Here is a 15231-nt window from a genome sequence, read left to right on the forward strand (position 1 = left end):
AAAGAAAGAAAGAAAGGGAAAGAAAAAAGAGACACTACTAAGAATGGGAACAGACTTCTAAATACCAGACAGTGAACTGATAATCAACATTATTAACTCAGAATTCTGCACTCAGCAAAAATATTTTTGAGAAGGAAGATATAATAAAAAAATTACCGGGCAGATGAAAAGTGGTACAGTTCAATAGTAAACCAGCAAAGAAAATTCGTAAGTATGTTCTTCAAGTAGAAGGAAAATTATTCTAGGAAGACCAAAGAACAAAGCAATTATGTGTATAAATATTTAAAAGCTCACTACAGCAAAAACATATAAACTGGAAAGGAGTTAAATAGTTTTAAAGTCCTTGCACTGTCCAAAAGAGGGAGGGAAGTAATTTCAGACTTTTATAAATTAAACATGTATATTGCAATTTCTAGGATAACTATTATAAAAAAAAAAAGATCAAAACAAAACAAAGAAAAAACAAGCAAAAACCTAGACACAGATTATATAGTTTTGGAACTAGTACAAACTATGTAATTATTTTTTAAAAAAACTATCAGTCAAAAACAATGTGAGAAAGAAAATAAGTCAAAAATAATGTAAGAAAAAGAAAAAAGAACATAGACTAGGTGAAGCTTAAAAAAAAGGAGAAAATAAAAGGCAAGTTTCACTGTTTGTTGGCTGTAGTAGAGATCTGGCTCTATCACTGAGCTAAATCCTCAGCCTTTTTTTTTTCTGGAGACAGTCTTGCCAAATTGTCCAAGTTGCCCTTGAACTTGTGATCTTCCTGCCTCAGCTACCCAAGGAGCTTACACAAGCATACCACCAAATAAAAGGCAAATTTAAATATAAATATATCTTCAGTCATGTTAACTATAAGCAGACTACATGGTTTAGTTTTTTAAAAATGATCTAACTGGACTTTAACATCTAAAGATAAAATGTTTACCAGAGCTACAACTAAAACTTAAGGATAAAGAAAGGCTATGGAAACTCTTCACCACACAAACATTAACAAAAAGAAAATTGGTACAGTTATTTCCATTAAACAAGATAGGCTTTACCACAAAAATCATTTCAAGTAAGGGTCACTTCATAATTACAAAATTCAATTTACCAGAAAATATATTAATCTTAAATTTATATACACTAAACAATACTGTTTTATACAACATAAAGCACAAGTTAACAAAACTGCAAAAAGAAATAGACCAGTTCTACAGTCAAAACAAATGGGATGCAATTAGACCTTTTATATCTGTAAACACATATGTTTTTAAAGGCTTAAAAATTAATGAATTTAAACTTTACATTACAAAATTAAGAGCTAGGTGTGGTGGCACATACCTGTAATTCCACCACTTGGGAGGTTGAGGCAGAGGGATCACTGTGGGTTCGAGGACAGCCTGGGCTACATAGTGAGTTCAAGGCCAGTATGAACTACATAGCAAGATCCTGTCTCAAAAAATAATTAAAAATAAATCAGAGGCCTTAATATACAGTAAGAGCTAAAACTGTAAAACTCTTAGAATAGGTGTGAACATGGTATTACACTTGGAAATGATCTCTTAGCCATGAACCAAAAATGTAAGTAACAAAAAATATATATATAAATTGAACACTGTTATTGCTTGTAGTTAGATGTCCCCCCAAAAGCTTCATATAGTCATAAGTGGGGTATTTTGGAGGTGGCTGGATCTAGGATGTGTGATGCTGGAATCAAGGATGTGATGCTGGGACTGATTCATGATGCTAGGATTAAGGCTGTCCTACCCTGGGTGTGAGTGCTATCTGCCCTAAAGATGGGTAGCGTTGACAGGATACAAGACAGAAAGAGGTTCACTGCATGCTTGCTTCCTCCCTACTTCACTGCTTTGCACCTTCCTGCTTTCTGCGCACCATTAACTTTTTGTCCTCTTCGATGTCCCTCACCATGCCACCTTGCCTTGGAACCAGCCAACTATAAACTGAAACTTCTACAAACTGAACTAAGTAAACCTTTCCTCCCTTAACTTATGGGTGCTTGGGTATTTTGTCTTGGCAATGAGAAAAGTAACCAAGGTACTATAAAAATTTTTTAATCATTATGGTGTATCAAATGATACACGTCCTAGGAAAAAGTGAAAGGTAACTCAGAATGGTAGGAAGTTTCTAGAAACCATATACCTGCTAAAAAGTTAATATCCAGAATATATACAGCTCTCCTACTCAACAACAGCCCCACTAAAAATGGACAAAGGACTTTTAAATAGACATTACTCCAAGAAGATATGCAAATAACCATGAAGCACAAGGAATGATTAATGGGTGCCTATCATTTTTTTAAAAATTGGGGGAGCTCCAGAAACATAATAAATTTTGGTAAAGGAGTACAGAAATTAAAATTTTTGCTGTTAGAAATGTAAAATGGTACAGCCATTGTGGAAAACAGCACGGCAGTTTCTCAAAAAAAAACTTAAAAAAATGAACTCCACATGATCCAGGAATTCCACTTCTGGACATGTGTCCAAAAGAACTGAAAGCAGTGTAACTGGAACACATATTTTCATATTGACAGCAGCATTATTCACAACACTCAGAAAGTAGAAGCAACTCAAACATCCACCAGTGGATGAATGGATATATACAGTATGATACATACATGCAACAAAATATTATCCATCCTTTACATATAAAATTCTGACACATGCTATAATTTCGGTATTTGACACAAGCCACATACAAAGGAAAAATACTGTACAGTTCCACCTATCTGAGACAAAAAGTAAAATGGTGGCTGTCAGGAGAGATTATTAAATGGGAATAGAGTTGGGGAAGATGAAAAATTCTGGAGATGAATGGTGGTGATTGTTACACAATAATGTGCTTTCTTAATACCAATGAACTATATACTAAAAAGTGGCTAAAATAGTAAGTTTTATGTTGCATATATTTTTATCACAATAAAAAATTTTAAATGAGTTAGATACCCATCCTAAGAAATTAGAAAAAAAATTTAAAATTACTCTAAAAAACTGTACATGTTTCTATGCCCTTTTGTCACTAAAATCCATAATGGAGCACAATTAACCAAAATATTTAAATGACTTTTCCAGATCTTACTTGTTATACCAGTCAAAGCATTTGTGAAACTAGTGACATAATAGAAAATACAAGTGTTGGCCTGTTGTGGAGAAACTGGAATCTTCATACACTGCTAATAACAATGTAAAATGGTACGGACACTGGAAAAGAAGTTGGTGCTCCTAACTCCACTAACAGAACCAGATTAGTGATCGTCAAGGCAAGGCACAATAGGAGGGGAATGGAGAGTGATTGCTCAAATGGGTACCGGGTCTCTTTCAGAGGTAAGGAAAATGTTCTGAAATTAGTGATGATGGTTACACAATCATGTAAATACATTAAATGCTATTGAATTCTACATGTTAAAATGTGAATTTTATGTTATGTCAATTTTAAGAACCTAGTCATAAAAAATTATGTCATTATAATCAACTTGGGAGTACATCACATCATTACAACATAAGAATATTTAGTGAACTCACAGGCACGAGATGATACTAAATGATTAATAGTAATGCATCACATTACCACTCAAGGTTTATGGCCCTACTCAAGATGAATGTATCAAAGATCAGCTTGTAAACTTTTGGCAAGGTCTTTCTGACCTCATGGTGACCACTAGTAAATATGAGGAAATAACACAGGTAGTGAAAAAAGACCTGAGCCCAGCTTTCCTAGACTTGTAGAATTCTGCCCAGAAGGCCAACTACTGTTTTGCCTCACTCAAAACACAGGGCTTCAGCATGGCTGAATCATTTAAAGCCAGCTACGACTAGAAAGAATGGATGGGGTTTTACATCCAGCACACAGATCACAATAGCTGGCCGTGGATCCTACTAATCCTAGCTTGTGTGTTCAAGGGGCCTACCCATGAACTCCACAGAAGACACACACAACCAGTCAATGTATTCTCTCCTGTGAGTAGTTCCCCACACACCCTGCGTACAGTACAGATGAGCCCCCACAGACAGCACACAGATCTCAGCACAAAGTATAAGTCTCAGCAGGTGGCTTGACCCTGCTGGCCTGGGAGAACGCACAAAACCTGGAACACTTCAGGGCACTTCCTTTAGGAGTCTCTCAGCACTAAGTATGGCTTTGCATAATTACAGAAGGCATACAATCCTGACACGCCCCCAAAACTGAGTAAGAGAAATGAAGTGAGTGCATTCCTAGCATAAAGTTTACCTCATGTCACATGAAGAATCAAGGAAACATGATACCACCAGGAAAAAAAAAAACTCCAGTGATTGACTCAAATGAAATGGAGATCTATAAAGTTGCCAATAAACAATTCAAAATAATCATCTTAAAGAAGCACAATGAGCTGTAAGAGAACATAGTCAACTAAATGAAATTAGGAAAACAGTATATGAACAAAATAAGAAATTTAACAAAAAAGACTACACCATAAAAAAGGATCAAAAAGAAACTCTAGAGCTGAAGGGCACAAAATCTGAACTGAAAATTCAACAACCAACTCAACTGAGTAAAGAATCAGTGAACTCAAATCATACAGTTAAAAGAAAAAAATGAAAAAGGTGTAGAAAAGAGTGAAGAAAACCTATGGGACTTATAGGACACCATCAACCAAACCAATGTACACACTGTGGAAATCACAAATGTAGAAGACCCTGAGAACAGACAAAAATGTTTATTCAAAGAAATAATGACAGATTACTTCCTAAATATGAGGGAAATAAACAACCAGATTCATGAAGCCCAAACAAACCAAAAAAGGTTAAACATTACAAGGTTTTCACGAAGACACACTATAATCAAATTGTCAAAAGTCAAAAACAAAGAATTGTAAAAGCAACACAAGAAAACTGATTCAGATAAAAGGGAATCCCCATAAAAGCCCCACATTTTTCTCAGCAGAAACTTTGCAGGTCAGGAAAGTGGAATAATACAGTCAATGTGTTGAAAGGGAAATAAAGCCTACTGACTATAAGTATTATACCTGGTAAAGCTGACTTTCAGAATTAAAGGAGAAAGAGACTTTCCCAGACAAACCAAGACTAAGGGAGTCATCACTACAAGAAACACTGAAGGGAGTTTATCAAGTTAAAATGAAAGGACATTTACCGGTAACATATATCAAAGTATAAAAATACCTGGGGTAAAGGTAAGATATAGTAAAATTCACAATACATTAATAGTGTAATGGTGATGTGTATATCACTTATAGAGAAGTTAGAAGGTAAAAGAATTAAAAAATCTGTAGCCACAATGATTTGTTAATGGGTATATATTACAAAAAGATACAAAGCATGATATCAATAATAAAATGGTGGAGAAATAAAAACCAGTTCTTATATACAATTTAAAAAAGATACAATTTTTAAATTATTTTATTTATTTATTTATATTTTGTCTTTTTGAGACAAGGTCTCGCTATGCAGTTGAGGCTGGCCTTGAGCTCACTATGTAGCCCAGGCTGGTCTTGAACTCGCAATGATCCTCCTGCCATAGCCTCCCCAGTGCTGGGATTATAGGCATGAGCCACCACGCCTGCCTAAAGATACAATTTTTTAAAAGGGTACAATTAAGCTATTATCACCTTAAAACAGACAATTAAAACTGTTTTATGTAGTTTCATGGGATCTGAAAAGTGAAAATTTGTAGAAGAAACACAAAAGAAAAAAGAATCAAAACATACTACTATTAGAAAAAAATCAAACCATGAGGATGACAGTACAAGAGGAAGAAACAAAAATGTATAAAACTGCCAGGCGTGTTGGCACACACCTGTGATCCCAGCACTCAGGAGTTTGAGGCAGGAGGATCACTATGAGTTTGAGGCCAACCTGGGCTACAAAGTGAGTTCAAGGTCAGCTTGAATTGCATAGTGAAACCCTGTCTCAAAAACACACACACACAAAAAAAAAAATATGAAGGAAAACAACAAAATGCCACTATTGTCTTTACTGATCAATAATTAAATATAAATGGATTAAATTCTCTAATCAAAAGATATAGGACTGAATGGATAAAAAGTCAAGATCCAATTATCTGCTACCTACAAGAGATTTGCTTTAACTCTGAGGACACACATAAGCAGAAAATGAAAGAACAGAAAAGGTATACCATGCAAATAGTAACCAAAGAAAATAGACTTCGATTTTATCAGACAAAATAAACTTTAAGTCAAAAACCATCATGAGAGACAAAGACAGTACTTATACAATAACATTTGGGTCAATTCATCAAAAGGATAAAATAAATGTAAATTTTTATACACAGATATACATAAATTTTATAAATACCGAGAGAAAGGGTACACACACCAACACTGGAGCATCTAAATATAAAACAAATACTAACACAAGTGAAGGAATAGACAGCAATACAACATTGTTTGGGGGCCTTAATATTCTATTTTCAACACTAGATAAACCATTCAGACAGAAAGTCAGTAAGGAAACAGTTAACTTGCACGACACTACAAACCAAATGGACCTAACAGACGTACACAGAACATTCCACCCAATAGTAGCAAAATACACCTTCTTTTCAGTGGAACAACCTCTTGGATAGATCATAGGTTATATCACAAAACATGTCTTAATAAAGTTGAAATCACATCACGTCTCTCCTGACCACATGTTATAAAATTAGAAATCATTAATGGTGGAAAATTGGAAAATCCTGCACAACCAACAGGACAAAGAATAATTCAAACAGACGATAAAAATGTCTTTAAAAAACAAAAATAGACATGCTATATACCAAAACATATAGGAAGCAGCAAAAACAATTCTAAGATTGAAATTTATAGTGAAAAATGCCTATCTCTAAAAAAATGAAAAAAAACTAAGAAACCAAGAAAACCTCAAGGAACTAGAAAAAGAACAACACACAAACCCCAAAGTTGGCACAAGGAAGAAAATAATAACAATCAGAGGGGCTGGGGATTTAGCTCAGCGGCAAAAGCGCCTGCCTGGCAAGCGCAAGGTCATGAGTTCGGTTCCTGGTACCGGAGAAAAACAAAAAAAAAAAAAAACAATCAGAGCAAAAATAAAGAAAACAGAGTTTAAAAGAACAGAAAAGATTAACAAACTGCATTGTTTTTAAAAATAAAATTGGCAAACCCATACCTAGACTTAAAAAAATACTCAAAATTGTAAAAAAGGGACTATTACAACTGATGCTGCAGAAATAAAAGAGGATCATAAGAAACTATGACCAATTAATCTACTAAGTAATTAAATAACCTAGAAGAATAAATTTGTAGAATCAAACAACCTATACATAAGAATCATACACACACAAAAAAGAAAATTTCAATAGACCAATTATAAATTTAAGGAAACTGAAATAGTAATCAAAAGCTCTGCAGAAAAGAAAAATCCAGGACCAGAAGTCTTCACTGGACAATTTTGCCAAATATTTAAAAAGAAATTAACACCAATCCTCCTCAAAGTCTTCCACAAAACTGAAAAGGACAGGATATTTCCAAAATCATTTTAGAAAGGTGAGCACTGCCCTAATAAGACAACCAGACAAGAACACTTTTAAAAAATTGCAGGCCAACTTAGATGCAAAAATCATTAATAAAAGGAATATAATAATAGTAAAAGGAATTTAATACCCATGAAAAGAAAGGGTCATATACCCTGATAAAGTGGGATTTACCCTTCTTATGCAAGGATGATTCAACATATGCAAACTCATAAATGTGAGTCACACATTTAGAAGGAAAAACCAAACTCCTACAATAATCTCAATGAATGTAAAAAAATTAATTTAATGAAATTCAACATTTCATATTCAAAACTCTCAATGGAATGTACTTCAACACAATAAAGACTACATAAAAGGCCACAGCTAACATCATACTAAGTTGAAAGCTATTCGTCTAAGAACAGGAACAAGACAGCAATGCCCACTCTTGCCACTTCTATTCAATACATTACTGGGAGTCCTGACAAGAGCAACAAGCAAATAAAGGCATACAAATCAGAAAGGATGAAACTGTCTCTGTTTATAGATGATATCATTTTATACAAAACCCCTAAAGACTCCACAAAAAAAATTGGTAGGTACACTGGTAGATAAATCAATTCAGTAAAGTTGCAGGACACAAAATCAACATGGAAAAATCTGTAATATAAGCTAACAACGACCTATTAAAATTTTTTTAAAAATCTTATCTACAATAGCTACAAAGATACGTTTAACCAAGAAGATAAAAAAACTCTACACTGAAAAATAAAATATTGATGATAAATTTAAAACACAAATAAAGAAGATATCCAGTCTTCATGAATTTAAAAAATACTGTTAAACTGTCAGTACTAGGACAGGAAAAGGGTTGAAGGGAGGGGAGGGGAATGGGAAAAAAAAGCAGCACGATATATCATGTACAGGTACAAATTCCCTATGATGAATATTATCATTATGGATATCTAAAATGTACCAATAAAATTAAAATTTTAAAATAAATTATGGCTTTAAAAAATATCAGTACTGGGGCTGGGGATTTAGCTCAGTAGCACAGGGCCTGCCTGGCAAGCGCAAGGTTGTGAGTTCGATTCCCAGTACCGGAAACAAACAAACAAACAAACAAAAAACATCAGTACTACACAAAGAAATCTACAGATTCAATATAATCCCTCATCAAAATTCCACTGACAGGGGTTGGGGATACAGCTCAGAGACACAGTGCCTGCCTGGAAGCATGAGGTCATCAGTTCAATTCCTGGTACAAAAAAAAAGAACATTCCACTGACATTTCTCACAAAAATAGAAAATAATTCCTAAAATTCATACATAACTACAGAAGACCCCAAATAATCAAAGCAATCTTAAGCAAAAAGAACAAAGCTAAAGGTATAACACTATCTGATTTAAAAATATACTGCAAAACTATAGTAACCAAAATAGCTGGCACTAGCTAAACACAACCATATAGATCAGTGGAACAGAACAGACAGCCCAGAAATAACCCATGTATATATGGTCAATTAACCTTCAATAAGGACGTCAAGAATACATAACAGGTGTCATGGTTTGTGTCTGGATGTCCCCCAAAGCCTTATGTGGCAGGAGGGGCTTTTCAGAGGTGGCTGAATCTAGAGTTTGTGATTGGCTCATTGTCTAGCTGGGACTGAGGGTGTGAGCACTACACCCACTTTAGGGCCAGTATCCTGCATACAATATAAGGGAGGAAAAGAGGCTTGTCGCTCCCTTTTGCTCTTGTTGCTTTTGCTGTCCCTCCCCCATGAACTGTTGCCCCTCTGTCACACCACTCTGCCTTGGAGCCAGCAGATTATGGACTGAAACCTCTACAAACTGTGAGCTAAATAAACCTTTCCTCCTTTAACTTTGAGTGTCAGGTATTTTGTCTCAGTAACAAGAAAAAAGTAACTAAGACAATGATGCTGTGAAAACTGGTATCTGTAACCCCCCAAAAAAGTGGACCTTTATTTTATAGTGTCAGAAAAATCAACTCAAAGTGGATTAAACATTTAAACATAACACCTGAAGCCCCAAAACTCCTAGAAGAAAACAGGTTAAAAAGTTCCTTGATACTGCTTTTGTTAGTGATATTTGTGATATGACACCAAAGCACAGGCAACAATAACAAATATAAACAAATGGGACTACATCAAACTACAAAGTTTCTGTACAGCAAAGGAAACAATCAACAAAATGTGATGTCTTTAGATGATGTCTTTCGTAAAATCAGTGGAAAAAACTCAAAATTAAAAACAGACATAATTTTTGTTGCTCCTTTGATTCCATTAAATCTATATATTTTCGTTAGGCATTATTTTTTTTCTTATCCAAGTGTTATTCATTTGTATTTTCCAACAGGGTTTTAGCAAAGTGTAAGTTAGGAAATTACGTATCTCTCATGGATTATGGTATTTCAAGCATAGGAATTTGGATGTGAATATAGAAAACAAAGAAAATTCGGGTAGGGTGTATTAAATTAGCCAATAAAGCACAGGTTATGTGTTAGGACAAGACTGGGCTGGCTTTACAACTGGAGTACACACCAAAATAGAGAACATCAAACACAAATACTGCTATTCACTTTCAAAATATTCACAACAGGGTTGGGAGGTGAGCTTTTATCCACAGAATATAGTATGTTATGTCTAAAATATTCCAAAACTATGCTGAGGCTCAAAAGTAACTCATAGCTTTCGTGGTTTCAGGAGAAATGTCTCATGACTTTACTCAATCCTCTTTAAAAACAAAACAACAAAATCTATAAAAATCCTTTCACTTCAAAGAGTAACATCAGCCTACTCACTGAGCTTAACATACAAACCGTTCAGTGGAAAGTGTTAGGAAGTATACTATGGGGACCTACGCAGATGTACCCCAGACTGGGGAAGGTGTCCAGAGGAGACCTAAAACTGAGACCTGAACCATATAGGGGGTTCATCAAGTGAACAGTGGTGGAGAATTCTGGGAAGAAGGAACTGCATGTACAAGACTGAGGCAAAAGGGCCTGCTGGCAGATGAAGTGTGGACTAATAAGGACACAAAGCAATCATTTCAGAACCATGTCAAAATCAGGGATGACTTCCTTCTCCAGGGAAGGCCCACAATTTTGTTTTGTAAAAATGAAGATAAACATTTTAGTTCATCTAGAAATAAAGGCCAAAAGACTGATCTGCTGGTGTTTTTATATTTTGATCTCTTCACTTTTCTCCTTCTACCAGGGACAGATCTTCCTCCTCCCCACCCTGCTCTACCTTTCCTCAAGACACTTGAGGAACTCTACTCTCTTAAGGGGAGACAGATGTCTGCTGGCCTGTCTAGACAACTGCTTCAAATGGAACAGATGTTGACTCTTATTACCTTCTCTAATGAGAAATGACAGGCTGTGGTAACATCTAACCATTTCTATTACTTGAGTCAGACTCAGTAGACAGGTTCTCTCCAGTTTGTAAGAAAAAAATTAAAATAATATCAAGCATAACTTCTACACAGAGATTGCTGGAAATAATCTCCCAACAATTACATCTTCTCTCCCCTTTTACAATATGTAAAATGTATCTTTTGGGTCTATAGATATGTAGTTTACTAATGGGTAACAGGCTATAATAAAATTCACTGCTTCTCAGAAGAAAACAACACATCACAAATATGGGCCGGGCAGGCTACTTCAGGATGTAGAAGTAAACTTGACCAGGTTCAGACCCTTCCCAGGCAAGCAAAAGATGAATCTGAAAGGGTGTTAAAGACAGAGAATGGACTCTGTATGTTATTCTAAGAGTAATGGGAAGCTACTGAAGTTTCATAAAAGTTTCTGTACAGGGGTTAGTGTGGGTTAGTGTGTTTTAGAAGGATCACACAGAAACAGTGTTGCAAATGAACTAGAAAGAATGATGAGAAGACCATATTATATAAGATGAAAGACCATCTTACAGGAGTCAGGGCCTTCTCTCACAGACTGAAAACTAAAAAGAAGTACAGATAGTCCTCAATTTAGAATGGTTCAAATCAGAATTTTTGTTACTGTAGAATGGAACAAAGGTGGTACTCATGCATTAGAGGAGTATTTTCAATTCTGGTCTTTTCCCTGGTGGCAATATTCAATACAATCCTATCTCAAGATATTAGGCAGGGCAGAGAGCCACAGTTGTAAGAAGGGCAACTACCCATACTTTACAGTGTACAGTGTGGGTAAGCTATGTTTGGTTAGGTGTATTAAATGTATTTTCAACTTATGGTATTTTCAATTTGCAATGTGTTTGTAGGGACATAGCCCTATTGTAAGTCAAGGAGCATGTGTGGAATTTAACACAGTAGGGTGAGCGGAAGGAAAGGAAGGAAGGAAGGCGGGTGGGCGAGTGTGAGGGAAGGAAGGAAGAAGGAAGGAAGAAGGAAGGAAGAGAAGAAAGGAAGAAAAGAAGGAAAGAAGGAAGGAAGGAAGGAAGGAAGGAAGGAAGGAAGGAAGGAAGGAAGAGAAAATGAGAGAGAAGGTAAGGGGAGCAGTGGGGTGGGCCGGGGCTGAACTGAGCTGAGCTGAGCCAGTCAAGGAAAAAAAAGAGAAAAGGTGAGAGAAACGAAAAGCAGTTAAGGATGATATTCAGGTTTCTGACTCAGGAAACAGGCGCATAGTGCTACTGTATACTAAATGAGGCAACACAGGAGTAGGAGCATATTTGGTTAGAAATAGGACAGTTTAAGACATGGTGAGAACACAATACTTCAGGCATCCAAATGAGGAAGTCAATAAGGAGCGGGTTATATGAGTTTGAAAGTTAGGAGACAGATCTGAGCTAAAGACAGCCATGGAAACCACTAACAGAGAGAAGGTAATTAAAGCTATGGAATGGATGAGATAATCCAGGGAAATATACTATAGGGGCAGGCCAACGACAACCGGGATGTGAGAAGTATGGAGAGTTCGGTTGGCCTGTGGACATTTAATTAAAGAAACAAAGGGAGTGGGTTGGCAAACATGACAATAGTTAAGGAATCAAAGTCTTATACCCACGGAGAGCTGGCACTGGCTCAGCTGACAAAAATCAGCAGACCTGTGGTAGGTAACAGGAGGAGTACCCACCCATTCTGTTCTTGGCTGTAATTTCCAGGCTTACTCTGCCACCTTCACAAAGACTACATTCATCCAAAAATAAATAAAAATCAGTTAAAATGAACTAGTAAAATCACTGTTGTTCTAGTTTTCTTTTATTTACTAGATTTAAAGCAGATCCCATCTGTGCAGCCAAGCAACATACGTTCCTGAAATACAAGAATCATTCTCAGACCGCTAATGCAACCCAAAAGCTGTATCAGGGCAGCGAGACATACACTAACATCAGATGTACTTTCAAATGCTATAAATGTGAGTCTACTTTTTAGTTCCAGATTTTAAAATACTATGGTGTATGTGGTTTTGAGTAAAATTCTAAATTGCAATCATGTTCTGAAACCATTTTTTTTTTATTCAAGTGTTGACAGACAAAAAATACAGTTTTAGCTTGACTTATAGGCACATACCATTTACCCTGCTTTTAACTTTATTTGAACTGTATGGGTAGTCTTACAAAGCAACAAAAAATGTGCAGAACTGAGGTCAATTAGTATCTACTTTCTAAAATCTACTAAACTTCTAATTGAACAATAACAAAACCCCTATAATTTGTAATAAAAAGTAGTAGAATTGAGATTTTTTTTACCAGTTTCAAGTAGGATTTCCCCAAAGATGAGCACATTATTTTAAGAAATTCTATGTGATTCATCTGTGTACCACAAATAGAGTATTTCATTAACAGTGATTCTATTGCTAGATATAACATTATATGTAACAAATATCCACACTCAAACCATGTCTCAGTACAAAGATCCACACTCAAACCATGTCTTAGCAAAAAGCTGACCAATTAAAAACTGAAACTGATGTTCACATATAACTGCCTTCTGAGAATAAAACCTTGCTTTCTGAGCTCAGAATAAGCTCTGTCAGTTAACCTTTCTTCAAATAAGTTAGCATCAGAGTCACAAACAAAATTCATCTCTTTAAGTTCAAAACTCCTCTCATTCTGAAAGACTGTCCCTCATCATCTGTCATCTGATCACAATGTGTCACTGTATCACACTATCTTACTGTCATGTTGGCTAACTTCTGCTATCTTATTTTGCTTGCAGCTTCTTCAAGGGCTGGTTTTTCCCACAGTATGTCTTAAACTTCTGAGAAGTGGCACCTTTTCAGTCCACTCTTAGTAAGGATTTATACAAAAAGCATATTTTAGTAACCAGCCAGCTTCATGGTCTCCCAAACACAGGAGTAAAGAAAGGAGGTTCTTCAATATACTAAACAATCAGCAAGTGGCATATTTACTCCACCAACACCACCTTCCTTGCTTTGCCCTTCCATCCCTATCCACTGAAAAACTAGATGATGAGATTAAAGAAGAAGGAAAATCTGATGTTTGATTAAGAAAATGGAAGAAGCCTAAAAAATAGAAATAAGGAAGCAAAAATGAGAAAGAATGATCAAAGTAAAATGACTAAAAGGAAAACCTTATGCCAAGAATAATAAAAAGGAATAAAACACATAATAATAAGGGAATACTGTTAGATGATAACCAAGAAAAAGAAGCTGTAGGAAATAAATTCAATCTCTTCAAATTGATCCCTAAACCACAGCATAAAGGACAACTGACAACTAAAATCCCAGTGCAAGGATATGTGGTTATCCCACTCTGGTGTTTGTTACAGCAAGTATTACTGCTGACTTGGGGTGCTCCGAGTCAGGATACAAAGACCACCATCATTTTCAGTCCTTGCCAAGAGACATGTCAATGATGGGGGCTGCAGGGAGAGCCAGTGGCAAAGATATTAGGGCAGCAGGCCAAGAACTGCATAGAACAAGGCTGGTATTGAGGTTAAAATTAAATGAAATGGGAGAGTACTAAAGACAAGGAAGGATGAGAACAAATACAGCAGCAGAGTAGGCACTTTCTATATGTAGGGAAAGCACACATCTGGAATTATTTGGTACTGAGTGCCACCAAATTTAAGACTTTGTTCCTCTCATGCAATTATTTCTTAGTAAGACCACACAAAGAAAAAATAGACCTAGAGGCTAAAACGTTAGATGGTGGTTAAAGTGGGTATAACAATAACCATTAAAATACAACACACATATTTTTAAAGTAACAGAATAGTTAGTATATAATGAATGTTTCTGGCTGACCTGGAAAGATCTCCATCATAAATTCTAAGTCAAATAAGGAAGCTGCTGACAAATATGTATAATAATTTTTTTTGGTAAAAATATCTATTTGTGTAAGTTCAGGAAGTCTTTAAATTATTCCAAAATAAATTATTGGTGTTATGAGTAATTTTCACTTTTGGTTGTACATTTTAATTAAAATTAAAATAATAACAATCATTTAAAATTTTTGAAAAAGATCCCTTTCCAGGTCAGAGTTTTCACCTTAAATTTAATATTTGTATTGAGCTTATAAATAATCCTTTTTTTGGTAGAACATGGCTTTGGGAGAGCACATAGTGGAAAGAAAGGACCACTGGCCAAGTTCAGCTGTGATACAGTAGAAGAAAATATAAGTTTTGCAGAAAATTGCCATTCAGTAGTTCTGTGGCCCGAAGTTAAATTTCTAGATGCCAATTTCACTCTTCTTCAAGAATGGCATAATACTTACCTCAAAGGATTGTTTCAACAATTCTTTTTTTTTTTTTTTTTTTTTT

The 15231-nt window shown here is 35.4% G+C and overlaps 1 protein-coding gene across 4 annotated transcripts in view; it reads right to left on the reverse strand.

The window, feature by feature from the left end:
• Fancc (Fanconi anemia, complementation group C) overlaps positions 1–15231 on the reverse strand; it is a 214654-nt gene that overhangs the window by 178842 nt on the left and 20581 nt on the right. Inside the window, exons 1-2 of one of the 4 annotated variants that reach the window (XM_013514338.1) lie at positions 1330–1368; positions 157–241 (exon numbers count right to left, since the gene is read on the reverse strand). The exons of the other annotated variants lie outside the window; for them this stretch is intronic. The gene's annotated coding sequence lies outside the window, so the exon portion shown is untranslated. Of the gene's footprint in view, positions 1–156; positions 242–1329; positions 1369–15231 lie in introns of those variants that run through there. 4 annotated transcript variants of the gene reach the window in all.

Source organism: Chinchilla lanigera, unplaced genomic scaffold (genome assembly GCF_000276665.1).
Source record: "Chinchilla lanigera isolate Chin_1 unplaced genomic scaffold, ChiLan1.0 scaffold00021, whole genome shotgun sequence".
In the NCBI taxonomy this organism is placed as follows: Eukaryota; Metazoa; Chordata; class Mammalia; order Rodentia; family Chinchillidae; genus Chinchilla; species Chinchilla lanigera.